This window comes from Lissotriton helveticus, chromosome 9 (genome assembly GCF_964261635.1).
Source record: "Lissotriton helveticus chromosome 9, aLisHel1.1, whole genome shotgun sequence".
Lineage (NCBI taxonomy): Eukaryota > Metazoa > Chordata > Amphibia > Caudata > Salamandridae > Lissotriton > Lissotriton helveticus.
Genome location: NC_136070.1, coordinates 1,281,355,106 through 1,281,374,139, shown reverse-complemented (window position 1 = coordinate 1,281,374,139; position 19,034 = coordinate 1,281,355,106).

Here is a 19,034-nt window from a genome sequence, read left to right as displayed (position 1 = left end):
ACTGTTGGGATTGAAGATGGAAACTTGAAGCAGGGCCCCAATATGCAAAGAGATGATGCTCCAGCTCCCCATGTTGAGTACAACGATATCACTTCTAGTTGTACGAATCCCAATTCAGGAAGCCCCATTATCGGATTGGGGAGGTCAACGAACCCTTTTCCGATAGTGAAGATGATAAAATCTGCTCCTGGATTAGCATCTGCTCTTAATCCAACTGCCCCCCCCTTTGTTGCCTTGGTAGATGATGCAGTATGCCCTAATAAACCCTCGGCAACTCCAATAGAGGATAGTATAGACACGCTGACGTTGGATTTTCTCCCTCTCTTCGATACTGAACTAATAATGAATAGATCTTGGCTTCTTAAGTGTTTTCAAGAGATGGAGAGTCTGAAGTTAATCCAAACCAGTGACATTGATTTGGTATCAATTTTGAGAGTCGAGGCAAGTTCTTGCACCAGGGTAAGGTTCTACTCCAAACTTATTGTGAACCTTATTTTGAAGCAGGCCGAGAGTTTTCAGAGCTGTGGGATTGACGTAATGCCCCTTCTTTCCATCTGTAGAGTTGATTCCTTTGATAGGAGGTCTCCTGGCTCGAGACAAGCCGGTCCTCCTTTCCCATTTGAGGACTTAAAGTTCTGCCTTTCTAAATCTAAACGCCTAGTAACACATATAATTCCTCCCTCTTTATCCCTTAATGGAAATAGAGTAGAAGATAGTCAGCAATGGAATTGGTTACCTGGCGCCTTATCAGGTAAATCTACGGACAATCCCAAATTATTTTCTCATCTTTAGCAACAGCTTAAAAATTATTTCATCGAATGCTGCTGGAATCAATAATAGTCCTGAAAAGTTCCAATATCTTTATTCCTTGAAGGCTAATGTGATTTGTATTCAAGAGACGTGGTGTGTTGACAAAATTATTGTGGGGAGGGATTATATCGTCCTAGAAGGAGGGGCTGTCGCTTCTAAGAGGGGACACGCTAAAGGGGGAATTGCATGCCTGTTATCTAATCGAATAAAGTGGAATTATTCACACCACTTAGATCCGAGTAACCTTTTTCAGGCTGTGACACTATATAGTCTTGACAATGTGGAAAAGAAACACCCCCTGGTAATAATAAATGCCTATATCAACCCCGATGACTGTTTCAATGAAGTGTTAAAACAAGTTTTTGTCTTTATTAAACAAATTAAGGATACAGTTCCCTCCCCCCATGTAATTTTACTGGGTGATCTTAACTGTAAAGTCTCCAATTTAAGCTTGGATCTATTTAGAAACAAGCTCAAAGAGGAATATTTCCAGATCCCACAAGCTCTTTTTCCAGTAAATATTTGAACGAATAAGAGAGGGAAATTGCTCCTGAAAGAATTGTCCGAAACTGAGGGTATTATAGCTAATGGAAGGCTTTCCTCTGACACTCCTGCACTTTATACGCATAAATCCAATCACAGTGAGTCGATCCTGGATTATATAATCATTGAATATTGCCTTTTCTATCTTCTGAGTGATCTGGTGGTCTCACAGACTGCATTCAGTGACCATAAGGTAATTACTTTAACCCTTTCTATATTTCCGCCTCCCGCTGATCCTTGGGCTCTTAATGGTGATCGGGTCAATTTTGGTGCTAAAACTGGAAGGTGTTTTTGATATTCAAGAGCCATGAGGGGTCTGGAACATATTCTAGATATAACACTAAAAGATCTCCATAATTGGCTAGGGGCCGAATTAATTTCCTTTGAGGTTTTTATGAAGGAGGTTACTCTAGCTGCAAGAAAATCCAACTCAATTATAAAAAAGTCCATACTCCCCAGTACGGTCATCTCCTTAAATAAGGAAATAAATAAACTGGTGAGGGAGCAATACTTGTCCAGATCCCCCGAAAGATACTGCAAAATAGCCCTCTTAAAAAGAAGGAGACGAAGGGCCAAGATTAAAATAAAAACAGAAAAAGAGGATTCTTTCTGGATCAATCTGCGAGAGGCCGCAGTAAACGGTCACGCTAGACTATTCTGGTCTATAATCGGGGAGGGCTGTGGAACTAGAGTTAGTCCCCGCCCTATCCACATTTCTGAGCAAATCTGGGTTAATTACATTGTTAATTTATATGCCAGTAATGGGCCTGCGGCCGAGAATGTGGGATTCTGCAATGATAGTGATTTTCTAATAGATTTCCCGTCTGAAAAAACCATTGAATTGGCCATAAAAGAACTTCGCCTTTCAGGTGCAATGGGGCCTGATGAGCTCCCTATATCTGTCCTGAAAGTTTCCTGGAGCAAAATTTTGTTCTCTATATTTAGATTTTATTTCCTGAATAAATCTGTCCCCTCGTCCTGGAAAGGGAGCATATTGGTGCCATTGTTCAAGAAGGGAGATAGGAACGAACCTTAGAATTATCGGCAAATCGCCCTTCTTGATGCAATTGGTAAAGTCTTCTCTAAATGTCTCCTATATTCTATTAACGACTGGGTTGAGAGGAATCATATACTACCTCTAGAACAGAGAGGTTTTCGCAAGGAACATGGCTCTTTGGACAACCTCACCGCACTTCAGATAATCTCTGATAAATATGTAAGGGTTCGTGGAGGAAGGGTACATGCGGCGTTTATAGATTTCTCCACAGCGTTTAACAAAGTGGATCGGCCGTTGCTGTGGAGAAAATTAGCCGCTCTAGGCATGCCTCCTCTCCTGTTAGATTTGGTTAAGGCCCTTCATTCAGATACATGATGCCAAGTCCTTCAAGCAGGGGAAAGGGGGTTATCCCAAATCATTCCTTCCATCAACGGACTAAAGCAGGGTTGTCTTTTGGCGCCTCTGCTTTTTTCCTTATACATTTCAGATCTTCCTACGTCTTTATCTGCTTGCGATGGTATTGCACCATCATTAGGGGGAACTCCAATTTCCTGTTTGTTATATGCGGACGATATCCTCATATTGGACTTAACGCCCAAAGGGTTAAACCATCGTCTGCATGCTCTACACCTTTATGCCGAACTCCATTATTTAAAGATAAATACAGCTAAAAGTAAAATTATGAGTATTTCAGGGAGGAAAAAAACAAAATATGAGAATTTTGGTTGGTCCGTAGGAGGTCATAAGCTGGAGGTGGTTAAGTCTTATGTCTTCTTGGGGAAAATAATATCTGATAACCTAAGCGACAAGGCCCACATCGATAATAATTCCCGGAAGGCCCTGTCTCAGGGTAAAAGCGTGAGTGCATTGTACTCCGCCACAGGAAGAAGACATTTCTCTTACCTGCTAGAGGTTTTTAGGGCAAAAATCCCGTCATCCCTTCTGTACGGAATTGAAATAGTTGATTTAGGGCAATGGGGTTTTTTACACGTTACAGAAGGAAAAATTCTACGGTTTTTAGCCTCTATTAACACTGCCTGCACAGTGGCGACCCTAAGACTTGAGTTCGGTGTCCGTAGTAGTTGGGTGCAGGGCTTGGCAGGGTTAGTGCGTTGGGTAGCCAGTCTGGCCAGAGGGGAAGTGGGGACTTTGAGACACTTAATGAAGTCGGAATTGTTGGGCACTCTAAGGGAGCTCTCCTTAATTGTGAAGAACTTCAGGAGGGCTGTTGTGCTTTTACAATTGGAGGAGAGCACTCTTTTCACTCTGTCTGCCGTACAGTTAAAATTACTTTTGAAACAGGCCTCGTGGATCTCAGTTTTAGGTTGGACAGGGAATCTATCCTTGCAAAGAAGGGAGTATCCCCCCTCACCGATACTTACGTACTAAAACGCAAGCAACCCTATGTCGCCTGGAACCTATCCCATGCCATACGGCGTTTTTGGCTGCTCTTGAGGCATGATCTACTCCCTCTTAATAAGCTTATGGCTAGGTGGTATGGTTGCTCTGCAATTTGCAACTTTTGTAATTTGTCTACCCAGGACTTTATACATGTTCTTTTTAAATGTCCTGTACTTTGTTCATTTCGTTGCAAGTGGTTAAGACAAATTTGTTTGAAATTGAATCTCCTTACATCCAATTCTTTCTTACATGCTTTATATAATCCTCCTAATGAAATGTTCTGTTTTAGCATTTTTAATTTCTTTAAATGTTTTTAGATATCTACTAGAGGGTCTTGTTTAACTGTGTTGTACTGACTATTTTGTACTTTGGTAAAAATGTGTTAATGTCTTTTGCATTTGTACGAGTACTTCGTATTATGTATCTTTTTATGTGGACCTCTTTGGAGTTCCAAAACATAATAAACAAACTTGAAACTAGTAACCAACAAAATCAAATAGGGGCCGGTCCATCTAGGTTGCAAGTTCTTAGTGCGCTGAAAGTTCTTCACAAGAACGTACTGTCCAGGTTCAAGTACGTGGCCTGGATCTGTAGTAGCTGAGCCATTGTAACCACTGGGAGCACATACGCATCTGGCAACAACCATCGCTGGTGTTCCGACAACTCAATCCAACAACCCTTAGAATCCAACATACCCGTACTCTCTCTTCAAACATTCATTTCCTTTTCTGTAGCTTCAGCCTGAATCATCTTCACACTTTCTATCGTGTCTTCACACATTCCACCAGCCATAACCCATCTTGCTGGTCCTGCAACATACATACGGCTCATCATGTCTTTCGCTGTTTCCTTTGCAACTTCATCCGCAAACGCATTCCCTCGACCAACATCATCCACAACTTTCTTATGCGCACTACATTTCACAATTGCAATCTGCTTTGGGAGAGTGAGAGATTCCAAAAGTTCATTGACTAACTGCCCATGCTGAATTTTAGTTCCATGGGAAGTAAGGAACCCACGCTCTCTCCACAAACGTTCAAAACTGTGCGCAACACCAAACGCATACTGACTATCGATATAAACATTCACTCGCTTTCCTTCCGACAACACACACGCTCTAGTCAGTGCAATCAACTCTGCTGCTTGCGCAGAATTCTGTGGTATGCGTGCTGTCTCAACAACTGTATTTAAAGTTGTGATAGCATATGCTGCAGTCGTTTCACCATTCGGAAGCTTAAAACACGAACCATCAACCCACAGCGTACCATCAACATTCTCAAAAGGAGTGTCCTTAAGATCCACTCTAGCTTTTGTTTCTTCCTCTGTACGAAGAAAACAATCATGCTGTTTTTGAGCATCCGTCTCTGTAGAGATCGGCAACAACGTAGCTGGATTCAACACATTACATCTTTTAATGTGAACATGGCTAGCCAACAGTGTCAACTCTTAACCGGAAAGACGTGCACTAGTAAGGTGCTGTGTCTTAGTCCTATTTAGTAAAGTATCCACTGCATGCGGAACCATCACAATCAGCGTATTATCCATTACCAAACCAGCGGACTGTCGAATAGAAACGGCAGCTGCGGCTGTAGCTCTCAAACAACTCGGCAATGCTTTAGCAACTGGGTCTAATGTTGCTGAGAAATACGCACATGGACGCTGCTTGTCCCCAAAAGATTGTGTCAACACTGACAAGGCACATACTTCTCTCTCATGCACATACAACGTAAAAGGCTTGCTATAGTCTGGAGTACCCAACACAGGAGCCAAACAATGCATTACGTAATTCAGAAAAAACTTTTCTGGCATTCATTTAGACCAAGGAAGAGGATACTGAGTATCTTTCAGAGTCAATGCTAACAGAGGTTTCGCCAACAGTGAAAAATTGGGGATCCACTGTCTACAATATGACGTAATACCCAAAAAGGCACGAACTTCTCTCTGTGTCGATGGCACACTCATTTGCGCAATCGCTTGAATTCTTTCTGGGGTCAATTTCCTTCCCTCCTTCGACAAGAGATTACCTAAGTAGGTTACCTCTTGGCGGCAATATTGCAACTTTGAAGGTGACACTTTATGATGCAAGTCAGACAAATATCGTAACAAAGAAAGAGTAGCTCTTTTACAAGTTTCCTCATCATCAGCAGCCACTAATAAATCATCAACATACTGAATAAGAGCAGCACCAGCAGGCAACACAAGAGTATCAAGTTGAGTTTTCAAAGCCTGGCTATAAATGGAAGGACTTTCACAATAACCTTGGGGAGCTCTCTTAAATCGAAAGCTTTGTCCTCCTAATGAGAAGGCAAAAATATCCCTACTCTCCTCAGCAATAGGAATACTGAAGAAAGCATTCTTCAAGTCGATGACAGAAAACCAGGCTGCTGAAGCAGGAATCAAAGTCAATAATGCAGTAATATCAGGTACCACAGGAAACTTTGGCACAACAATCTTGTTGACCTCTCGAAGGTCGATTACAAACCGGTACACAGAAGGTTGAGAAGCATCTGTATGCTTAAGAACAGGCAAAACCGGGCTATTGCACACGTTACCTCTCATTTCCTCAACCACACCCTTCTCAACCAGATCATAGACAATCGCTAAAAGAGCTCTCTCACCATCGCTCGAGATCTTGTATTGTGGTATACGAGGCAACTTAACATTCGACTTTAGCGTAACAACATACGGTGGAATCTGCAAAAGACCAACATCATTTGGACCTGTAGCACAAAGCGTTTCAGGAAGCGAACGCAATTCCAGTGGCAAACAATCTTTAGACAAATACATTGGAGAAATCACTTTCTTACCAAGAGTAAGTTGTACTCCCGAAGGAGAACAATGCAATGTCGCATACAATCTTTTCAGAAAGTCCAATCCCAACAAATTCTCACCACAACCAGTCGTTAGAATAAGTGGAACTTCCAATTCACAAGGGCCAATAGAAAGGGACAAAGGACTAGAAACCGGATTACGAACTGGGGCGCCTGAAAATCCTACGGAAACATTGGTCAAGCCAGACAAAGGTGTGCCAGGGAGTTTAGAATGCATAATAGAACTCTTTGTCGCACCAGTATCCAAAAGAAAAGGTTCTACTACACCTGATGTAATCACTTCAACATACGGTCCACTCTGATCTACTGCAACTGACACTACTCCCTTACTTTGTCCATGGCTGTCCTAGTTATCATTATAACCAACACTCTCACCTTCAACGTAGTAATCCTCAACATAGTACTGAGGCGACTGACCACTCGGAACACTCTGTCTATCAAAATAGTTCGCAGAATTCTGTAGGGAAGAGGAACGCTCATTCTGGGGGATCACACCACGACCTCTTCCTCTAGGCGCTTGCTGAAAACCACCACGACCTCTCTGACCAGGTGCACCATTCGCACGCTGTAACAAAGTCGGACAATTATTCTTGAAATGACCTTCCTCTCTACAGTAAGCACACTGATTCGGGCCAGGAAAGAATCGCTGAACATAAGGCTCAGGCTTCTGTAACAATCTCTGAAATTGTGGAGGTTGCTGAAACTGAGGCTCATTCTGACGAGGCGGATAAGCTTGCTGCAAAAGAACTTTCGTCTTTAAATCCTTCGTTTTCTTCTCTACTTTATCCTTCTCATCTTTATCCCTATTCTCGTAATATTGAGCAGTAGCCAATATCTGGGCCGACAAAGAAACGGCCCATGAACTCTCAGAGTCCTTCAACCTATTAGAAAGTTCGGGAAGCAAATTAAAGACAAATTTATCCACGAACAACCTTTGACCACCTTCCGTACTCATATCCTGACCACTGTGATCGATAAACGTCTCTTCAAACCTAGTGAAGAAGTCAGACACACTCTCATCTTTCTTCTGCTTGCATGCTGCTAACTTATCCCAATTCACTCGTAAAGCAGGCATCATCGTCTTCATCAAAGTAATAATTCTACCAGGTAATTCTGCAACTAAGGGTTCAGGTTTAGCACCTCCTACTTGTCTACCATCTGCAGCAACAATATTCGCCCAAGTATCACCTAACTCTGCTGCATGATTCTCATGACGAATCTTCGCCCACAAAGGTTGCGGAACTACATTACCCATCAACATGTCAACGTCGGCTAAATTCATTATACATGCATCTACTGTCTGAGACAACTCTTTGTAGTAACCAGCAGGATTCTTACGAGGATCAGGTAAGGTCTGCTTAAGAGCCAAGACCTCTGCTCTCTTCCAAGGGACATGTACCCATACTCGCTGAAAATGAGCCGGAGCGGCAACAATACCCAGATTTACATTAGCCTGAACTGCTTCCTTCCATACAGGAGGAACTTCTCTCATGGGATACTGTCTCGCTTTTCTCCTAATAGAGGAATCGGGTTCGTGCAATGTCTGAGGCGGAAGACTAGATCTAAAAGCCAGTATCGTTCCTACGGCATCTGTAATATCAGATTCCACTATCATCCCTTTAGCAAAATCCGACTGAACATCAAGTAGTTCCTGCGGGATCAAACCCAAATCATTATCTTCCCATTCCTGATGCAGAAACATACACATCATATTAAAAACATACCTTTGCTTAGGCGGTTCCCACTGAAAGAAAACATCCATAACCGCTGGCAAACTATACCTTGAAGCATTTATAATCCATCCATGGGAGATAAGGCTCTGGCATGGTTGAGGAGTTTCTTGACAGATCGCACCCAAACAGTCACCTTGGGTGCCTATCGGTCAGAGGAGTTGGGAATCTCGAAGGGGGTGCCACAGGGCTCCTGTCTGAGCCCTACTCTTTTTAACATCTATGTGGCCCCCCTAGCTATCATCATGAGATCCCATGGGTTTATCCCTGTGTCATACGCGGATGACACCCAACTCCTCTTCCCCTTTAAATCCCTTACGGATGAGATCAAGAACTCCTTTTCCCAGGGGATGAAGGAAGTGGCCCACTGGATGGCATCTAACCTCCTGCAATGTAATGTTGCAAAAACGGAGGTAATGCTGTTCGGTGAAGCCAAACTCCTGTGGTCCCCCGACTGGTGGCCGCAGGATCTTGGCCCAGTACCTGACCCCAAGCAGGCGGTTAAGGATCTCGGTGTTCGCCTAGACCAGGAACTCTCTTTCAAGCAACATACCACTCAAGTAGTGGGGTCCTGCTTCCACATCATCGGGTTGTTGCGGAAAGTATTCCCTCTGCTCCCTGATTCAACCAGGAAAACCTTGGTACAGGCCTTAGTGTTGAGTCGTCTAGACTACTGCAATGGGTTGCTTCTCTCAGCTAACAAGGGGGTAATCTCTAGATTGCAGGTAGTCCAAAACACCGCTGCTCGTCTTCTCCTTAATCAGCCCCCTCGAACACCCTCTAAACCCCTCCTGACCATTCTGCACTGGCTCTCTGTGAAACAGAGGGTGAAGTTTAAGGTCTGTTGTATCATGCACAAGTGCCTTCAGAGAAAAGGCCCTATGTACCTATCCAATAAATTCTCCCTCTATGTACCCCCGCGATCCTTGAGATCTAGTGAACAGGCTTTGCTGCGGGTACCTAGAGCCAAAAAGGTAAGACAAGGGGATAGAGCACTTTCCATTGCCGGTCCTATGCTGTAGAATACCCTCCCACTCTCCTTGAGACTCTGTAAGGAGCATTTCCCCTTTAGGAGACAGTTAAAAACCTTTTTATTTCAAAACTAATAACTCACAATGACAGTACTGTTTATTTGCAATAAGGCTGCCAAAGGCGCGGAGATACTCCTTCGGGATGTGATCCTAGCGCGATACAAACTCGCAAATAAATAAATAAATGTACGAGCCAATAAATCCAACACAGCCCGTTCCTCGGAACCAGGAAGCTGACTACGACTCTGCTTACGTTCCGAAACAGGGGTCATATTCAATGACCCAAACAATGGAGACAATAGACTAGAAACAGTCTCTGTCATTCTTTTTCGAACAGAAGGAGAAGAAGCAGACATAAGAACAGGAGAATAAGTATTTTGAGGCAAAGAAGGAGTAGGAACAAGGGGCCCGATTCACAGAATGAACTTACGACTCAATCCTAAACTTACTACTATTTTGGTATTCACAGAATGCACTTACTACTTTTGGCATTCACAGAATGAACTTACTACTTTTGGTATTCACAGAAGTTAGGATTTTGTCTTAAGTTTGTCTTAAGACAAACTTAAGACAGACTTAAAACAGACTTAAGACAGACTTAAGACAAACTTAAGACAGACTTAAGACAGACTTAAGACAAAATCCTAACTTCTGTGAATACCAAAAGTAGTAAGTTCATTCTGTGAATACCAAAAGTAGTAAGTTCATTCTGTGAATGCCAAAAGTAGTAAGTACATTCTGTGAATACCAAAATAGTAGTAAGTTTAGGATTGAATCTTAATTTCATTCTGTGAATCGGGCCCATAAACAGTAGGAGTCCCAGATGCAGAAGTGGAAGGCAAAGGAGTTTGAGGCAAAGCTGGTAGCAAAGCCTGCCACCCTAGAGCAGGTTGCGCAGGAGGAGGTAAAGCCATCTGTGGAGTACCGGGTGGCTGAGCAACAGCAGGAGGTTGAACAACAAAGGGTGGAACAACTGGGGGTAATAGAGGTGCAGTAGCACCCTGCATATAAGGAGGTGGTAATCTCAGTAAATGAGACATCAAAGGATCTTTTTCAAGATCTTCAATCGCTTTCGGAGGAGGAGACGGCAAGGCCGGATAACATTTATCTATGGCCATACTGCGCTGCCTATCTGAAACTTCACTCTCTCGCTCTTCTCCATCATCCCTATACTGCCTGGCAGCTTGTAGTACTGACATATTCGTATCTTTCCTATCTCGTTTAGCTTGTTTAATTTCTCTCTGTTTGGCTTCTTTACGTCAAAGGCGAAAAGAGTCAAACATTGCTGGCCGGGCTTTCATCCTAAATAATTTAACTTCCAAATGATCTAGAATCTCTGTGTCATAGCTACCATGATGTGGCCATTTTAAAACACCGTCTTTCCTGGTGTATCAGACCCATACTTCATTAAACGTAATGGGGCCCACTCCGTGTTTAGAATAGAGCTCATAAGTCGGAGTTCCAACCGGAGGTATCGGACATGAATCCTCCAATCGGGAATCCCTGTTGCAACCACAACCAAACCAAGTACCAAATTTGCTACGATTAGGCATCTTCGCTCACTAATCGAGCTTCAAACTTCAAGGGATTATCTCTACCGATACACTCGTAAATATACGAGACCCTCGGCTTTGGAAATTGCAGTTTTCAAATCAAAACTAAGGACCAAACAAACTAAGAACCAAAGAACCAAAAACTAAGGACTGGGAGCGACCCACTTATACTTAACTGAGGTATCAGTCACGTCACCAGAAGACCAGTCTATCGTCTCGCCTTACAAAGCATCACAAATGGGTCCAAGACAGGGCGACAGTCAGCAGTCCTTCGTAGCCGTCAGGAAAGCGGGAAGCCTCGCAGAAAAGACCTTCAGTCCACGTTCGACATGCCGGGGTCGATGAAGTGGTGGCCGTTCTCCAGAATTTCCTCACGAAGCTCCTCACTTTCTTCAGGCTTGGACCGGTACCGCTTGATGTCGCCCCACGCTGGGCCCCAAACTGAAGAACCGGATTATTTAAGACCCAGCGGCGCCAGGGGCACGCCCAAAGTCTTCGGGTTCACCTGTCTTAGAGTACAGAGACACGGGACTCTTCGTGGTGACGTCAAAGATTAAATTTATTGACTGCAGCCAGTAACAGAAGTCCTAGAAGTCAACACGGTATGAGTTCTCAGGAGACTGCTCAATTTTACAAAGCAAGTCATCTCTTTTTATGCCAAAAATCACATTCCAGACAAATACCTTACATTTACGAACTGTCCAATCACATGTATCCACACCAAAGGTATCGCATGACGGTAAAACCCACTTTTCAATTACCTGGCCCATGATCAATCATCAGACAAATCCAACATTCTTCTTAAGACAGGCTGAACGAACCCATAATAAAAAGGACCACAACCCATATCGTAAATAGACCATAAAAGAAGAAACAGAAACAGATAGAAGTAGGATAAGGCATGTTTGTGTGCAGTAAAACTTTACGATGTCCTCTGCTTTGATCCTCAATCTTGATCAGCGACTGGGCAAGAACTAGCTCAGCAAGGTCGGCTTCAGGCAACAGGGTCAGTTCACTCATGTCATTCAGAAGTCAGCTAAAGTATATGTGTACTAAAGACTCGTTCGGCCGCAGTCATCGGCCTATGTGAGGGCAACCACAAAATGGCTGCCATGCACAAAATGGAAACCAAGGTTTAGAACGGAATCTTCAAATACACTGCGAATCCTTGTGTGTAACGTAGCGAAATCATTCGTACTTGCCGAACTCATCGGTTATGGTTCCTTGTTACCCAAATCGTAACGGAACCATGACTTTTGAAACATGGGTTGAGAATTCACGGAACCTCAACTCCAGCCCCATCTCTGGCACGAAACTGGACAAAGGGAAAGGGGTGTAACCACCCCCTTCCCTGGTCCCACCCATAGGAGGGACCTAGCAGGTAATCCAGCCCCTTGATTTGGAATAAAGGTAGGAGCTGTGTCCATAGACTTTAGATAATCCTGACTGAAACTGTGAAACAGAACTCTGGACCCTTCGATATCCTACTCGATGTAGAAGACTGAAGAATCTCCCTTGTGGTCAAGGAATGACCACCCTGTGCAAGCAGGCACCATAAAGCGCTCCAAGGTTTGCTTTGTTGCTGCTCCCGCCGGAGCTCGAGTGACAGAGATCAACAAGACCTAGACTCCCAGACTTTCTTCAGCCCGATCCACAGCCTAAGCAAAGCTGAGACCAGTGGAGGTGACGCGAGACGTGGGACCGGCCATCTTGAAAAGACTGTGAAACGCTTCCCGTGCACCACCCAAGGCACCCTTGAAGCTGTGCATTGGGGATTGAGAAGCCCCAGCCCCGAGCATCAACTGCACTGAAGAGCACCCCCCCACACTCACCGAGTGCTGCGTGGGGCCCTTTTGCATTTTCCTGCTCAATGCGTCTGTAAGGTCACTTGCCCATCAGCTATTGGCCTCTGTGACAACGAAACCCAAAATCTACACTGCTGGTGGGGTTGCTCCAGACTGGTCCTTGCTTCCCAGTGAAGGAGAAGCCCCTCAGTCCTTGCTGGCCTGAGTAAGAAGCCCTCTTCAGTTCCTGCGTGGGTTGCCTTTGCCAAGGCTTGTTGACTCCAATCCGGAAGCCAACACCGCCGACAGCGAGAACCTTTGTGGGTCAGTCTGTGCCCAGCTCCTGGTCATCATCAATGCCCCCTGGTCCACGTGGCAGCAGAGACAAGCTTTGCGACAACCACCTGATTGCACCAGACATCGCCTGGTTCCTACCTGGTTCTACTCTGGTCACTGGCTAGTGACCCAGACTCTGTCCCCTCTGCTTTCAGGTACTCTACATCTTCGAGCCGCCCTTGGATCCAACCGGACTCTTCTCTCCTGGTCGCCTGCAGCATCCTTTCTCCAAGGCTCCATAGAACTCCACGACAAAACCCGACACACTTTGGCACCTAGGCACCCGCTTCCTGTGGGTGAGGTAACGCAAGTACTACGGTGCTCCTGTAGAGATTTACCTCCCTAGTGTCCTAGTTTTAAGTGGTTAAGTTCTAGTCCAGTCAGAAGACTTCCAAATCTGCAACTTTCTAACTTTTACGCGCCATTGACCTCTATTGGTGCACGCATGTGCATTTAGACACTGCACCCGCATCCCGTGGGCCTCCTGCTTCTTAACAACTGTTATTCCAGTGTAGGCCCAGCGATTCCCAAGGCCCTAGGCCTTACCATTGTTTGTGACGTGGTTCTTATACCACTTATTTAGTATATGGTTTTACGGGCCACCCGGCCTATCCATAATTGTGCAACTTTTGTATTTTATATGAAGTTCTTTGTTTAACGCTTGTGCTTCTGCCCTCATAAAGTGTACAGAGGATTATTCTAGTAATAAATACATATATGTTATAATATATAACTTGTGGGGTGTCCTTTCATTTGGTATTAAAGGGATTGCATATTGTAAAACAGCTGGCTTCACATGCCCTCTTGAGTTTAGCCTAAGACTGCTTTTGTCCATGCTACCACTAGGATAGCTTATCTATAAGGTTGACTTATAACCAATCACCATAAGGGTCGTTTGGACTGGTGCAAGGTGCTCACTAGAATAGTGAACATCATATACCAGGCCAACTTCTCACACTCCCCCTGACACCAAAGAAGAAGAAAGAATCAAGCTAAGAATCTAGAAGCAGGACCAATGAAGGTTTCAACTGCTGTCATCAGCAATCGGAAATAAAATAGTAACAAGGGCGAGAAGCACACATAGAACAAGCATTTACAATGCAACGGTTTCGCCTTTGTAAAAGTTAGAGCTATTGGCATTGTAAATGACACATTTTTTATTTATGTGTTGGTTTTGAAAACAGATAAATAAATGGCATTGTCATTTACAATACCAATAGCTTAATCTCTCGCAAACAGTAAAAATGATTAATAATAACTAACCTTCTTATCAAAGGACCAAAAACCCTGCCTTAAGTTGCAGTCATTAAAGAGCTTGCTGACAATTAGGAGCTCCCAGAGTGATGGTGTGTGTTTTGTAGGTGTGTGTGTGTGTGTGCACGTGTGTATTGCTGACATGCAATGCTCACATTCAATTAGGAGCTTCCTGAGTGATGGTGTGTGTTTTGTAGGTGTGTGTGTGCACGTGTGTATTGCTGACATGCAATGCTCACATTCAATTAGGAGCTCCCTGAGTGATGGTGTGGGTGTTTGTAGGTGTGTGTGCGCGTGTGCACGTGAGCATGCACATGTGCACGGGTGTGTGTGCATGATCATTGTGTGAATGAACGTTCACGAGTGTGTATAAATGTGCGCATGTGAGTGAGTGTACATATGCATGGATCCACAAGGCATGAAAATGTATGTGCCACTCTAGTTCGTTGGTCTGCAAGGATTTTTTCATCATGCCCTCTGAGGCAATCATGGACCAGAAACAATGTTTACTGCATGTGTGAGTGAAAGCAAGTGAATGTCAGAATGCATATGTTTGTATCTGTGGCAATGTGTTGAAAGTGGTGCGTGCATGTGTGAGGGTAAGTGTGTGAAAGAGAGAGATAGTGTGCAAAAGGCCTTGAAGGGCTGGTGTCAATATGCAACAAATGTCAGCAACTCATTCTCCTGCTCATCTATGCAATCATAAACCAAAATGTATGTGTGTGTTCGTGCATGTGCACTCGTGTAAGTGTGTGTCTGTGCGCATTTGTGGAAGAATGCACAAGTGTATTAGAGTTGAATGTGTGAATAATGCATACACCACTCTAGCTAGGTGGTCTGGCATATTCGGCCTCCCATTAACATACTCACTGAAGCAAACATAAACTAAACCAAATCTTGTGTGTGAGCTGTAGGGTCTGTTTCCCTTGCGAAAATAAGAGGTGTGAAGCAAATTACCACATGGGAGTCAACCCCGAGCTCCCAAAGTGTCATTGCCTGCAGGGGAATGAAATCAAATCGTGATGCCTATTACCCCTGTCCCTAATCTTAAGGTTCCCAGGTACACTCCATAAGCAATCCATTGTGTCCTTGTTATTGCGTTTCCTTAAACCCATTGAGATGGACCGAGCAAACCGAATTACACAGATAATGCCTGCGGTAATGTCAGCTCTGGGGTGGTGTCGAGGGGACTGCAGGGCCAGAAACAAGGCCAGCTCTGCTGCCCCTGGGCCGAGGCACACCTCATCCCTGCTCCAGCGTCACTTTCTCTGCCACATACACACACAAACAGGGCCACAGAAGCAAGGCGCTCAAACAGCACAACACCAGCATGAACACCCAACATTCACGCAAACATGCACACTCAAAGTACACACACGTGTGAGCCCAAAACACAATTACAGGAATACTTCACCGAAGCACACACATACAGCAATCAAACCATGCACGCCTATAACAATACAAACTCCTGTACATTCGGGGTAGGCACACAACCACAAAACACAAACAAAAACTTACAAACATATGTAACACAATCACAGCAATAGAAGCACAACCAATCACTCATACATAATGCATACATTCGACACACGGAACACTCTTATGTCACATAGACATGTACATATCAAAACGACATGTGCACATATCCAAACATACATTGAACACAATTATAAACTTTCAAAGGCGCAGCAATGCAGTTTAGCATACAAGACACGTATGGCAAAACACTAAATACAAACTAAACACACGCACCAAACACACACACATATCTACCAAAAGTAATGAAAACAGGTAACACAAAACCACTGGCCCAGAGCACACTGCGCCCTTCCAGCTCGAAGACAGCTTATGGCTTTGCAATGGACAGGAACGACTTCCGCAGGTACTAGGGGAGGGGCAGCAGGGTCGGAGATCCGAAAGGACCAGCACAGCAGTATTTATTTATTTTTATTTAGGGCATATTTATATAGCGCGGACATTACCCAAAGGAACATTAAAAAAAGCTATGGAGGGGCGGGGGAGCCAGGACAGCAAGCACGAACAGGGTGGGGGGGCAGGACAGCAGCAAGCACAAACTTGCGCGGACATTACCCAAAGGAACATTAAACAAGCGATGATACTGGACGGGTGGGCATTGGGCAATGTGGCTGGATGGCACTGGGAGCGATCGACAGGAGGTGGGCAATCCAGGAACAGAGGACGACGGCAACGAGACTCGCAAAGACGTAAATAAACAAAATGCTGCTTACCTGATAAGGAGAGGACTGAAATCGCGCAATCCACCACTGCAAAACACACGTCCAAAATGGCCAAAACATCACAAAAAAAAAAACATCCGCCCACCGCCGCATGACAATCGCAAAGGGACGGAATGAGTAAAAATCGCCGGAACGCCCACGAATCTGCAATGACGGACAGATCTCTCTTCCAATGGCTAGCCTCCATTTATGGAGCTAGCCAATGGAAGAGCAGGCGGGACAAAGCCCCCGTACTGTTATAACATAAGATTTCGCCTGCGCGAACGCTGCTGCGCAGCGGACGCCAGTCGAAACCTAAAAATGCACATCCATCCCTTGGTAATAGGGATGGCAGAAGAATTTTGCTCCGTAGGAGGAGTTCTCTGAGTTTTGCCTACTCCGTGCTCCATGCGGAGCTCAGAAAAACTCAGCAAAGTTACACAAGCTGAATCTTTTTCTTCCATGCGGTTCACCAACATTAAGATGGCGAGTGCTCGCTAAACAAAATTGTGTGCTACACCTTTCCCCAGTGAGATTTCTCAACGTGGGCTAGCACAGCAGGTTGCGAATGCTCACATTAAGAAATCTGCCGCTCTCGTTGAGGAAGCTGCCGCTTAAGTAGAATTTCTGCTTGAGCGGCAGAAAGCCGCACTGCCCTCTGGCTTGACCCCCACTATCTGCACACTATTGCCTTTCACTTCCAGCATCCTCACAAGAATACCAAACTTGGATCCCCCTTTTCTCATATGTACAGGTTTGTACACATACAGTATTGCCAACTTTCATTTCAAAATCCTTGACTTTATTTCTCTTATCAAAGTATTTCTTTTGTTTTTCCTGTACACTCTCATCCGTGACCTTCCCTGCATGACCCATTTATTCATTGAGACCGGGCAGATGCTTGTGGTAGAACTACAACCACGCAACAACTCAAAAGGTGACACCCCAGTAGATGCATACAGAGTAGTGCGGTAGAACTACAACATGGCCATAACCGCATTAGCAACAACATATTTATTAGTCACAGACCACTGTATACACTCTCCCAAACCTCCAGTTAATCATTTCAACCATGCCATTGGTTCTAGGGTGATACAGCAAGCTTTTCAAATTTTTACACCACTAGTTTGCAAGAAACCTTCCACCTAACCTGAAACGAACTGTGTACCATTATCAGACTCAAGTGTAGCTGGAAAACATTCCTTTAGGAATAAATCCTTCAAAAATTCAACAACTACTCCTGACCTGGCTTACTTTACAAACTTTACTATCGGACATTTAGGGGTCCATTAGGATGGCGGGCGGACTTAGTACGCCTGCCATCCCAGTGAGAAACGGGACCACCCGCCATAGGTGCGGCGGTCCCGCCTTGACAATTAGGATGCGCCTGCCACAGTGGCGGGCACAATCTGTGTTTTTACCATTGCGGCGGGCGGTGCAGAAAGCGCCGCCCACCGCAATGGTAAAAATGCACGTTGTGCATTTCAAAGCACAACATGACAGGCACTGCGCGGTGCCTGCCATGTTGCACTTTGAAATGCGAGGGGTACCATAGGTACCCCCCATGTGCATCCCCCACCCCCCGGACTCCCAGGGGGCCCGCAACAGGCCCCCGCAGGGAGTCTCCGCATGCCTTTCTGTGGCGGCATTGCCGCCACGGAAAGGCATTGGAAAATGCCCATCATAATATAGCTGGCGGTGTCTGATAGACACCGCCACCATATTATTCCTTTTCCAACCCGGCCAAAAGGCGACCTGGGCGGAAAAGCAGCGGATGGTCTTTCCGTCCGCCAAGGTCCCCCACGCCATACTAATGTGGCGGGGAAGAAAACGAGTGTGGATGTTGGGCGGATTGCCCCCGCCAGGCTGGCGGCGGCTACCGCCAGCCTGGCAGGGGCAATCTGCCCGACATCATAATGGGCCCTTTAGTGTAGTAATCCATCATGACCAATGCAACCTTGGATGAAGATGCCAATTCATTAAATGGCTCTACAATGTAAATTCCTATTTTTTCCCATGGTGCAGCAGGTACATCAATAAGACTTAAAGCAGAAGTATGAAACGTTATGCTTTTGTCACTACCAGCACATGTCACACATTCCCTAACCACCTTGTCAATTTCCATATCCATGAAAGGCCATAAAAAATGACAACCTCACCCCTTTTTTGGTTACAGTAGCGCCAAAGTGTCCTTCATGGGTACAGATTATAATAGCATTCCTCAAAACAACAGGTGGTACCAACTTGTCAGCTATCATCAACAACCCATTATAGTAACAGATCTTCAGCCGCTTTTACATAAGTCTTGAGTTCAATATCAAGATTCCTTTCACGAGGCCACCCTGATTCCACAAATTTCATTACCATCTTCATAGAAGAATCTTCTTCAACTGCCTTCAGACATTCACATTCAGAAATAGCGGACATCTCCGGTAGGTCAACATCTTCTACCAGACAATCTACCTTTGTCTTGAAGAAATCTGAACTCCTTCTCAGGGGTCTCACTAATACAAAGAAGTTGACAGAA